Source organism: Podarcis muralis, chromosome 3, assembly GCF_964188315.1.
Source record: "Podarcis muralis chromosome 3, rPodMur119.hap1.1, whole genome shotgun sequence".
Lineage (NCBI taxonomy): Eukaryota > Metazoa > Chordata > Lepidosauria > Squamata > Lacertidae > Podarcis > Podarcis muralis.
The window spans coordinates 42,184,658-42,197,368 of NC_135657.1; the positions used below are offsets into that span (position 1 = coordinate 42,184,658).

Genomic DNA, 12,711 nt, shown 5'->3' on the forward strand with positions numbered 1-12,711 from the left:
CATTTTACTAAAAGAATAGCCCAGGTAGCCTGCTCTAGCAGAACACTTGTATCATAGCATCTTGTATCATACAATATATGGATTTATTCATAACTTGTTCAATGTTATCTTCTGTTTGTTTCGGATCATGCAGATTTCTTTGCTTTAAAGGGGTGGCCAACTTCCGAGAGACTGCGATCTACTTTCAAAATCAAAACCTGGTGGTGATCTACCCCCGGTTTTTAGGGGTTCAGGTCAAAGTTGTTGAGCTTTCTGGGGGGAGGGGAAATGCATCTACCACGATCTACCAAAACCTTGTGGGGATCAGCCAGTAGATTGCGATTGACATGTTGGACATCCCTGCTAAAGCATCCACTTTTACTTACACTTAAGACAATAAAAATAATGTGCTCAGCAAAAATAATGTACTTAAATAATAAATGAAACAAGTACAGTGGTACCTCGGGTTACAGACACCTCAGGTTACAGACACTTCAGGTTACAGATGCAGCTAACCCAGAAATAGTACCTCAGGTTAAGAACTTTACCTCAGGGATGAGAACAGAAATCGCACGGCGACAGCGGAAGGCCCCATTAGCTAAAGTGGTACCTCAGGTTAAGAACGGTTTCAGGTTAAGAACGAACCTCCGGAACGAATTAAGTTCGTAACCAGAGGTACCACTCTATTTCAGATAGGTCCTGCCTGAAAGCTTACAGTATAAGACATATTTAAAAACACATTAGGATGAAAGGAGGATCAACTGCATGTACTTTACCATTGAGCTATGACCCACTACATTGATGTTCAATTATTTGTGTTGGACCAAGCAATTACTCTACTATTTAAAACTCTTTCCTTGTGTTTTGTATTTCATTACATTATATCTTATCTCCCTTCCATAGAATTCAAGGTAGAATTTCAGGGAGGCCTGTCACCTAGTGGCAGAGTACGTGTTTTGTATGCAGAAGGTCCAGGTGCAGGTAAACAACGTTTCCGTGTGCTCTGGCTTCCATCATGGTGTTCTGTTGCACCAGAAGCGGTTTAGTCATGCTGGCTACATGACCCAGAAGCTGTATGTGGACAAATACTGGCTCCCTCGGCCTGAAAGCGAGAGGAGTGTCACACCCCTCAGTCACCTTTGAGTGGACTTAACCGTCCAGGGAAACCCGTGCCTGAAACCTTAGATAGCTGCTGCCAGACATTACTGAGCTAGATCAGTGTTTCCCAACCGGTGTTCCGCGGCACACTAGTGTGCCGCGGAACGTTGCCTTGTGTTCCGTGGGAGGGAGGCGGGCGAGTCGGGCGGCGAGAGGCAGGGCGGCGGCGGCGAGCACACGCGGGGCGGCGAGCGAGCTCCCTCCCACATCCCATCGCCGCTCGCTTCGGCCGGCCTACTGGAGGAAGGCGCGAAAACCTCACGCATGCGCAGGCCTTCCGCCTGCGACAGCCCAGTAGGCCGGCCGAAGCGAGCGGCGATGGGATGTGGGAGGGAGCTCGCTCGCCGCCCCGCGTGTGCTCGCCGCCCGACTCGCCCGCCTCCCTCCCACGGCACACCAGCCTACCTCCGTGGGAGGGAGGCGGGTGAGTCGGGCGGCGAGAGGCGGGGCGGCGGCGGCGAGGAGAGGCCGCCCAGCGCGGGGCTCTCGCCGTCTGCCTGCCTGGCTGCCTGCGAGCTCGGCGGGCAGCGCTTCCGCCCGCAGCGCCCGCCTCGCGGCTCTCATTCCCTGCCCCTGCCAAAGCTCACCCAGCCAAGCCGCGCTCTCCTTCCTGCCTCGCTTTGCTGCCTCCTCCCCCCCCACACCCCCAAAGCTTGGAGGTTCCCCGGCAGGAAGGAGGGAACTTAATCCTCTCCAAGGGCTGCGGAAAACAGACATGCAAATGGGGGCTTGCCAGCTCTTCAAGCGGTGCCGGCTTTCTTCGGAAATTACCGCCCGCCGAGCCCGGTAACGCTGACAGGCCGAGCCGCGGGGCTTGGCAGCGCAGCCGGCAGAGTGTGGGAAAGGGCGGCCGCCACGCGCCGGGCAAGGCGAGACTCAACGGGGAGGACACCGGCAGCAGCGCCCCCCCCCCAGAAACCCGCTCCGGGCAGGTAATTCACAGAGAGTGGACAGAAGGAAGCCTTAAAGGGCTTCAGCCTCCCAGAGTGGCGGGGAATAATAATAATAATAATGATAATAATAAAATTGACAGGGGGTGTTTTTCTAGGTGAGGGGGTGGGGACTGTAATAACAAAAAAATCAGCTCTATATCAACCGCTGTTTTGCAATGAGGAATTGCAAATAAGGAAGATCAAAAGGAGAATGTTTTTTTGGGGGGGACTCTCTTCCTCTTCCTCCTCCTCCTCTCGTTCTTGCTCCTCTTCCTGGCAAAAGGGCTGCTGAGACCCCTTCTCTCTTGGGTGCCGGTGGGTGCTGTGACGTTGACGCTGCTGTGGCAAGTGCCTTTACTTAGCAGAGTGCATTCCCCTTTACACAGGAGGGGAGGGGAAAAAATTGAAACTTACACTTTCGTGCGTCCCTCCCGGCGCGACGCTGCGCGCTGACGTCACGGGGCTGTAATGGTGGTGTGCCTCGAGATTTTTTTCATCAAACAAGTGTGCCTTTGCCCAAAAAAGGTTGGGAAACACTGAGCTAGATGACCCAGTTGTCTTCCTCTGCTCCTATGAAGCATACAGAGGTTTCCATCAAGGCACTGACTAGATGCAGAGCTGCTTAACTTCAGCACAGCTTTCAGACCACTTTCTGATGCTTTTTAAAGTACTGCTTTTGAAACAAAGCTTTGAGTTGACAGTTCTGTCTTCTGACCATAACATTTTAGGTTGATTCTAACACTGCCCACACAGAGCAGTCCTGCGAATGCAGCATCATGAAGGAAGCAATATCTGCCTATTTCCCAGTAGTGATTAGTGCCATAAGATTATCATACAAATGGCCAGCAGGCAGCAGGAATGCTTAGATTTGTCGATGCCCCAGGTCAAATGTGTCTGTTCCAGTGGAATGCATTTCATACTCCTCAACAGGCTCTTTGTACTTCTGTTTGAGCTTGTAACATAAATGGTGCTGTACCAAAATGCTTTTACTATAAGGGAGGCATCTATCAGGTGAGTCCTCTCTTTCAGATCACTTGAAATTGCACCTCACAGGGAAGTATACTCAGCAAACAAGTTTGCTGAACTTTCAGGCTCAGCCAAGCTGTCTTCACTCAAATGTGTAGTAGAATGAGATGAGTTGGAGTGAGCTTGACGCTGCTAGGAAACTATAGACTCAAGAGTCCTGCTAGACTTGAATTCCTGCACAGACATGGATCTGTATTTGAATATATTGTTGCTGTTCCAATGGTCCTTTGAGCTGCAAAATCACTAAGGGACCAGATACATGTTGCTACCCTGCTAGTCTGTATGACACTTGGAGTTATACAAACAGAATAAACTGATTGCGTACCTGCTCTGTTTTATGGATGACAAATAATCTCATGGTACCCATTTCCACTTCTATCTCTATGAATGTTGGAGAGGCAGATAGAATCTAAAAGGCCTCTTTAAGGGTTCCTAACTCAGGTTCATTTTTTTTGTTTTGTTACATTTATATGCAGTGTAACTCCCTTTCACCAAAGTCGTCAGGGTGGTATATGTAGTCCTCCTCCTCCTAATATTAAATGGCAAGAACAAAAGGAAAATGTACAGGGACAAAACAACAGCCTGTAACAGTTAAAAGGAGAGCCCTGCTGGATCAGACCAAAGGCCTAACTAGTCCAACATCCTATTACCCATCATGGTCATCCAAATACCTATGGGGAAGCTTCCAATGGGAATATGAAGTCTGGTGAGAAGACCCTAAGAAAAGATCTTATTTTCATCACTAGCTACAAATATGCGAACTTGAACTCCTTGGAGGAAAGGTGGGGTGTGCAATTAATTTATCTGGTTAATTTTCATTGATAGGCTTCTCTTCCAGAAATTTGCCTAAGCTTTACTTGGAACTGTGACACTAATGGCTATCACTGGATCTTGTGGTAGTAAATCCCATAAGTTAATTATGCAGAGTATGAGGGAGTAAAATGCCTCTTGGGAGCGATGCTCTAAGTTCCGCTTTCAGTGACTTCAGTCACTTTTCCTAGGCAGCTCATTCTGCCACCAATTAGGTCTGCTTTTTTCCTAGGTTTTGCAATGCCCTCTTCTATTAAATTATTCCTACTCTACTGGAGAACAGTAGAATTCCCATTATGCTGTTTCTGGCTCATTGAGCCTGTAATTACTTTGGTTTTGATGTCAGTAAGCATTTATCACCGATTAAACATTTAATCAGCAGATGAGCACAGCTTTCAAACAAAACATACATGCATTGATTACACATTGCAAAGCACATCTATTATTGATCATCAAGGTTGAATAGCTGCCAATAAGGAGAGTCAACACAGAAATATCATGTGGGCATGCAATTAACAATCCTGCCAGAAAGGCTGAGATGTATCTCCATTTTTAGGCTAGTAGTGTATTCTCGGTAAAACAGAATGTTACGTAGCGTTGCTAATTTTTTACAAAATCCCCTGCACTGTACATGTTTTACTCTAAACCATTGTTGTCAAGCATGTACAGGATCTTGCTGAATTAAGGATTTTAAAAAATGAAACAAAACTACCATGATAAGCAAGGCACCCTTCATGTAGGCAAACAAGAGGCATTATCCCAACTCAAGGGGACTTTCCAGGCAGGCAAAAGCACTTGAGGAAGGTGTGGAGCAGGGCCAACGCATGGTATATTCTGGGGACTGCATTTGGCCCCAGAGCTTGAGGATTCCCACCCCTGTTGTAAATGGGTTCCTGACATTGAGTGCAGTGCTACCGTAGCAGAAGCACTTAAAGGTGTATGTTTAATGTATATATGTTTGAAGCCACCCAGAATGGCTGGGGCAACTCAGTCATATGGGCGGGGTACTACTACTACTACTACTACTACTACTACTACTGCTACTACTGTTAGATACAGGAGATGTCATTCATGGACAGCCCTAGGCTATAACATACCTAGTACGACTGCATTTCATAGCAAGATGGGGTGGGTTCTCTCCTCGATAGGATGGCACTTATTCATTTGGTTAACAAAATTTATATACTGAATGATTATAAGAAAACCTAAGCGGTTCATAAAAATATAAAATAGAACATTCTCAGTATAAAAGTTAAAAACACGTATTTTAAAGGATTCAAGAGATTATTAAAATCAACAGTAGCTAAAAAGAGATAAGGCATATATAACTTCTACATGTCTGAATTGGCTTGCCTAAACAAAAGTGTTATAAACAGGCACCAAAAACAATACAGCAAAGGCGCTCGCTTCCAAGGAGTTCCAAAGCAGTAGTGATACCCCACTAAAAGAGTTAATTCTTTGTTTCTTTCTTTCTTTATTTTGTTTCTTTAGTTGTCAGTCTCTCCTTGACATGAATGGATTTGGATTCAAACAATGGGCCCAGAGGCGCAGCCTATTGTAATGATAATTTGATTGGATATGTCCTATGTAGAAGACTGATATCACCTCCCTTGAGTTGGCCAATATTCCTCCATCAACCTCCTTCCTTTTATTGCAAAGTAAACCAAACTGAAGCTGTTTTTATATCACATAGGCAATACTGCAGTAGAGAAGAGTTTGGATTTGATATCCCGCCTTTCCCTCCCTTTAAGGAGTCTCAAAGCGGCTAACATTCTCCTTTCCCTTCCTCCCCGACAACAAACACTCTGTGAGGTGAGTGGGGCTGAGAGACTTCAGAGAAGTGTGACTGGCCCAAGGTCACCCAGCAGCTGCAAGTGGAGGAGCGGAGACGCGAACCCGGTTCCCCAGATTAGCAGACTACCGCTCTTAACCACTACACCACACTGGCTCTCTCAGTAGTGTCTCTCAGGCTCTTGTGGCTAGCTAGCATCTTTCCAATAGTCTGGAGGGCTGCAATATTTAACAGGGATTGGCAAAAACTGTGCCTGGCTTTGAATGGGTTGAAGGCAGCAATGGGTACAACCCGTCGTATCTAATACTCCCAAAGCAATCTGTAAATCTGAAAGAGTTTGTAGACATGCTCATTAATAATTTTGTTTCTTTGTTTTACATTTCTGCACCACCATTTTACTTGGTGGGAATTCAAGGTGGTTTACAACTCACAAATCAACAAAAGCACACTAAAGTCCCATTGAAGGAGCTCAGTTGTGGTCTCATCTGTGTCAGAAGCTGATACAATATAGTGAGGTCTGTGGAGGAATACTATTATATAATAAAAAGTGCTCATTACTTATGAATGCATTTCAACAAGGGAACAGTATTTCTCCCCTTTTTCCTTTTGACTTCTGTTTTATGAGCACTAGAAATAGACTTCCCAAATGCCAAAGTACAACACAGGAGAGAAACTTGTTTAAATTAAGTATGACATATCATTTTATGACAAGACCTGCATTACATTAAAATGGTCATTACCTTTGCCTGAGGAAGTAAATAATGGTATATATTTAAGTTCTAATTGGTTACATAACATGGTTCTCCTGGAACAGTGTAGGGCAAAACACTGGGACAACAGGCTTCCAGATAATGTATTCATGGCTGTCAAACTTACTTTATCCAGAGAATGCAAAGGCAGCTTTTCTGTTCCACTGTGCACTGCCTAATAAGTGTTCTTTGTTTTACTGAAAAGCATAAAGGTTATGAATGCTGTCAGGAAGCGCATATTGTAACAAGAAAGTGGATTGTAACATTTGGGGGGCAGGCAAGGCCACACGCACAATTAATACTAGCTCATATCTCCACAGAAGCATAGAGGTTTGTGGCATTCTTTCTTGACACAAAGAGAGGGAGAAGTTTTTCATACATGAAAAACATTGACCTATCAACAAGGTATCATTAGGTATGTATGGATGAATGTGTTAGGTTGTATATGTCTGCCTGTGCTGGAATTCTTATGCTTGTAAAATATTCTGTTACATTAGCATATGAGTGTGGTGGCTGCATTAGAGTTTACACTTTAGGCAAGTCTGTTTATAGACTCATAATTGAAAGGTGTTGATTCAAGGAAAAAAATGGTATGCTAAAGAAGAATTCCTGGCCAATATCCAAGTTTGGGGCAAATAATCTTTGGTGAGAGAACCCCAGCAAAGATTTAAAATCACAAAATATGCAGCAAAGTAAGATGTGAAAATATAGACTGTTAAACCTTTAAAATATGCCTTTGTAAGTTCTAAAATTTCCCTCTTCCCCTGCCACCCGTTTTGTTAAGTTTAAAATGGTTTACCTACAAACTCTTCAAAGGTCAGATTCATGTGCTTCAGAAAGTTCCACAGACAGTAAAACTTGGCTTTGTTTCAAAGCAGTGGAAGTTCCTAAATTATTGGTTATAGGAAAACAAGAATGGCTTGTGAGAGCCATGCAACTAAACTGGATGCTCCAGCTTAGCTTCTTCACAGGTTGAGCTTCTCAGGTAACAAAGTCTTGATTACCGGTACCTAGTCCCTTCCCAAGGCGAGCTAAGCTTGGCAGGACAGCTTACACTATGGTTTTAACCCTTTTGTGCATTAATTTTTGAAAAAAGAAAAAGAAGAAAATAAAAGAATGAATTCCTATGCCCCACAAATAACCCAGAGATGCATTTTTTTTAAAAAGGACACATTCTACTCATGTAAAAACAGTCTGATTCCCGGACCATCCGCGGGCTAGATTGAGGTGCTTGGGCTGCATCCAGGCCCCAGGCATTAGGTTGTCTACCCCTGAATTAGACTTAAGCATCTTGTTTATACAAAGCTGGATATCCCACAAAAGTAAATCCCACTTAATTCAGTTAAGCTTATTTCACACATGCAAGATTTGATAAACAAATTGACTGGCAACTCCAAATACAGTGATACCTCGGGTTAAGTACTTAATTTGTTCCGGAGGTCCGTTCTTAACCTGAAGCTGTTCTTAACCTGAAGCACCACTTTAGCTAATGGGGCCTCCCACTGCCGCCGCACCGCCGAAGCACGATTTCTGTTCTCATCCTGAAGCAAAGTTCTTAACCCAAGGTACTATTTCTGGGTTAGCAGAGTCTGTAACCTGAACCGTTTGTAACCTGAAGCGTATGTAACCTGAGGTACCACTGCACTAGCTTGCAGTAACGGCTTCCCAACAATATCAAATACTAGCTGGGGTTGAGGGGCAATTTTCATAGGGGCTGCAGCACAAGAGGCAAGCATTCATATTGCTCCTCCAACCCAGTACTTGAACCTTCAGAGCTCTTTTGTAAAAGGAAAAGATCAGAAACAAAATGGCAAATTATGCAGTTAATGTAATATGTAGCTTGGACCTCATCACTTCCTGGTTTTCATGTAAATGCAACTGAATACAACTCAATACAGGCAGTCAGTATGGGCTGGGAAAAACTCCAGGTCCTAAGAACAGCACTAATGCCAATTACAATCTTCACTTCTGGAGTGATCAGTTCACGAACAGGAAAACATTCACACACCTACCAGTGCTGCCCTTGTAATAGACTTCAGTAGGAAAGTTATTACCAATGGAGATTTCCACTTGCATAGCATATGAGATATAGGTTTTGAATTGGAGAGTGGGGGAATGGCTAGACATTCTGTACAGGTTGCTATGTTCAAATGGCTTCTGGCAGTCCTTCAGCAGCACCAGAGCAATGCATTTTTATGATTCAAACCCACCCAGAGATAGCTGTGGGCAGGATTAATGCATTGCAGTGTGTTGGACTAGATGACTCCTGGGGTCCTTTCCAACCCTACAATGCTGTGTAAAGTTGGAAAAGATTTTTGGAAATTGTTTATTAACAAACATAGCCACTGCTGCAACGTTATTAGTAGCAAAATTTTTTTTAACAAAAATAAATGTAAGCAGATGGAAATGCACAACTATGATGCATTCTGTTTGCAGATGAACACTAAGAAAATATTGTACAATAGGCATCCATTCTATCACCGGTAATCTTTTTGTGCATTTGTTTTTCATCCCAAATCATGTCATTTTTGTCATCCAAGTGAAAACTGCAACTAACAGTAGGCCTTTCCTATGTAACAGGGACAGCAATATACAACTCCAGCTACCTTGAATGTGTGAACAAATAAATTTCACGGCAGCTGGGTTCACAAGAGACTTGGGAGCTGCTCACCTGACAAAAGATAATGTAAATATAATAATGCCCTAGGAGGACTCACTTGCGAGTAAGCCTGCGTATGTTAAGATTTTTATTAAAGTTTTATCATAATACGGTAAGATATAGAAAACGAATGGAAATAATAATTTTTAAAAACAGCTACAAAAAAGGGAAAAAAGAAACACAAAGAAGCCGGGAGAAAGGAAATAGAAGAAAAAGAAAAGGAGAGTAATTCCTATGGTACACAGTTGCCCTTATTGCTAAGTAAACATGCGCCAGATCGTGGCCCACGTGAGCACATGGCCAACGGAAAGGCCACGGCCGCCTTTTAAACCTTTAAGGAAAACCCCCGCCTTCAAGACGCCCGAGACTGTCTCCTCCGCGGCTACGTTCGAAGCGGTGCATGCTGGGCCTTGTAGTTTGGCGAAGGCAGCGCCCGGGTGCTTTCCGCTCCTACTGCTTCGTCTGGCTTCGCACGGCGAACAATTAAAAGAAACAACAGCAAGAGCTCAAGAATTTGAAAATTCCCGCGGCGGCTGTGATTTGTTCTCGCGAGAGGTCAGCCTTCCTCCTCCCACACCCCCCCGCTCTCCTCCTGCTTGCCGGTGAGTGATTGCGGGTGGGGGGGAGGAAGAGGACGACGACGACGACGACGAGGCGGCTGCTGCTGCGCAGACAGATACCGAGCGAGAGCGCGCGCGGCGGCCGGCGACTGAGCAGGCCCGGCGCAGAGAGCCCGCCCGAGGAGGGGCGCACGTTCGCCGGCCTTCCCCAACCGCTGCGGCGGGTGCGAGGGAGGGAGAGAGATGTCGCCTTTCTGACGGGAGGCCGAGCGGCAAAGCGGCGGAGGCGGCGACACCCGCCTGAGCAGCAGGTACCGCCCGCGAAGAGGGAGGCCGGCGGGCAGGTAGGCGGGCGGGCGGCGGACCAGGCTGGTAGGCCCTGTTTTGGGCCGGGCGGCCTGAGGCGGGCCACCCCCAGGCTGCTTATGTAAGCGTCTGCGGGTGGTGCACATGGCTCTGCCGGGCGCTTCAGGCGCCTGCCTTCCCCGGGGAAGCCTCCCTCGCACACGCCCAGCCTCGGAGGCTGACGGGGGCGAGGCCTCTCCTTCGCCCTTTGCCCTCCCGAGCGCGGGGACGCCGAGACGGCCCGTCGGGCTGGGGAAGGCAAGCAAGGCGGCAACTGCAGGCGGGGGGGGGGGAGTGCGGCGTGCTGCTGTCGAGCGACTTAAGCGAGCGTGGCTGGACGGGGGCGGCGGCCTGAAGGGGCTCTTCCGCCCGACCCCTGCCCGCTGAGGCGAGGGGGCTTCCCGGTTCGTGTTCCGCTCGCGGTCCTGTCGCTTTCAACCTACGCTCTTAAAACTACAACACGGCGAACATGTGACAGTTCGTGACAAACAACTGAAACGGTGGAGGAACAGCCATTTTCCCCCCCTCGAGGGCCATTGCGTAGAGTTATAATTTGCTTTCCGATTCCTGGTTCTGCAGGCTGGGTGGTTTTAATTTGAGGTGAGGGCACGTGGGCAGCCCGATTCTGGGTGCAAAGCGAGACTTGATTGCAAGGAAGCGTGCGTGCCATTGCAGGCCCTAATTCCTTGGGAGTAAGTACTATTGGAATAACCCGGGCTTGGTTCTAACTCGGCATCATAGAATCATGATGTTATTGGGCTGGAATGGTGTGGTAGAATCCTGAGTCAGGGTGGATATCGCCTCTCAAGGCTGCAGGTTGGAGATGGCATTTCTGAATGGGGACTAGAGAAAACCATCGTATGTTCTTTTGTTTCTTGAGTCTTAGCTAGTGTGCAAAAGTTGAACATTTTAGAGTTGCATGATAGGATGAGATCTAGATTTGAGAAGTGGCAAGTGCTGGTGGATCCATAGACAACCAAATTGTATCAATGGATGGGTATAGGTGACTGGTATCTTGCTTTGAATTCAGTGTGCGATAAGAACTATACAGTACCAGAATGCATTACGCAGAGAAGTTCAACCATCTTCATAAATAGTCTTCTCTTGTGAATGTTTGACTACAATGTAGATGTTGTTCAATATTGCCATGAAATCCATGTAACTTTTTAGTGCCTGTCTCTTGGTGTGTTTTAAAAACATGCATGCTGTATTTGGCAGGACTATAGAGAGGTTGGTGTAAAATAATACCCCAAATAATAATCATACTGGGTCCTTATTTTATTGTTTACTATCCTTGAGTTTACTGTAAAACCGGCTTTCATTGTTTCAGTTCAGACTTAACTGAGGTGTAACTGTTGGGTCCTTGGTTGGGCTTATTGTGCATACTTCTAGATATGTTTGCAGATATAGTGGGAACAATACTAATTCTTGGTCCTAACAAAATAAACTGATACAACCTGTGTGTGACCTGGTAGATTCAGTGCCCACTTGGTCTTTTTCTATACTGGGCAAATACCTCTTTATTTTATTTTATTTTATTTTATTTTACTAGGCTTCTTTTTAAAATTGTACTATTCTGCTCATATCTGCTGTACCTTTATTGCATGTATACAACTAAAATATAACTTGTTAGGTGCCCTGGAAACATTTCTATTTAGAAAAAATAGGCTACTCTAAAAGCATATTAATCAAGGCTGGCGAACTTGTGGCCTGCCAAATGTTGCTGAACTACAATTCCCAACATCCTGGACCATTAGACCATTGACTAGAACTGATGGAAGTTGGAGGATAATAATGTCTGGAGGGCCACAAATTCCCCACTTACAATTTTAATGTAAAATAAGTATTTCACTTCAACAAAGATATGTCCATAACTTCAAATGTTTCATCTGCATCAATCTGAAACAGCTTACTGTGTGTTTCAGTCAAATGTTTCCTTTAAGTTACAAGGTGCGCAACATGTAGAATCCCATTGTCCTGCAATACTTGGCCAGCTCATTAGCTGGATGAAATCAGTTCAATATGGAGTGAACACTATGACCACCCTACTTGAACTTCCTGTATAAATATGTTCCTCATCCCGCTTGTTTTTCTTCTGTACCAGCACTTGGATCTCTGCTTATGACTCATTTAGGGAAGTGTAATAACCCAGTGGAAAAGAACCTAAGGTATCTTTAATGACTAGGTCTCCTGTTCTTTTAAAGTTGCAAATAAAAATGATTTATATTGTCAGCCATTCCTGAGTTGAGCTTTATCTCCTAGAAGATGTTGTAGTAAACATCTTTGAAAGCATGGCAGCTGAAGAGTTTGAGTCTGTAAGCCAGAAAATGTCTTACCAGTTTGAAGTTTTTACTATTGGAAATCATCATTGTTCAGTTGTGGTAGTTCAGTTGTGTTCATTATATGTTGCGCGAGAAAGCGAGGGAGATTATTATTATTATTACTATAATTAAATTTGTATACCACCCTATACTTGTGGGTGTTAGGATCGTTCACAAGATAAAAACACAAAATACATAATCAAAATAAAAACAAAACCAACCCAATAACCCTTCCCCCCCCCCAAGGGCATTGAATGTCAATCAAGCAAAGGCCTGATTAAGGAGGAGCATTTTTTCCTGGTGCCTAAAGGTGTATAATGAAGGCACCTAGTGAACCTTCTTGGATTGGAGTTGAAGGGTGAAACGGGGGTGTGTGATTT

General features: G+C 45.2%; 1 protein-coding gene across 4 annotated transcripts in view; it reads left to right on the forward strand.

Annotated features, from left to right (window-relative positions):
• Positions 1 to 9,559: 9,559 nt before the first annotated feature.
• AHCTF1 (AT-hook containing transcription factor 1) overlaps positions 9,560 to 12,711 on the forward strand; it is a 50,583-nt gene continuing 47,431 nt past the window's right edge. The window contains exon 1 of one of the 4 annotated variants that reach the window (XM_028724172.2): positions 9,560 to 9,976. The gene's annotated coding sequence lies outside the window, so the exon portion shown is untranslated. Of the gene's footprint in view, positions 9,977 to 10,369; positions 10,611 to 12,711 lie in introns of those variants that run through there. The other 3 variants (XM_077925721.1, XM_028724170.2, XM_077925720.1) reach the window with 3 other exon arrangements.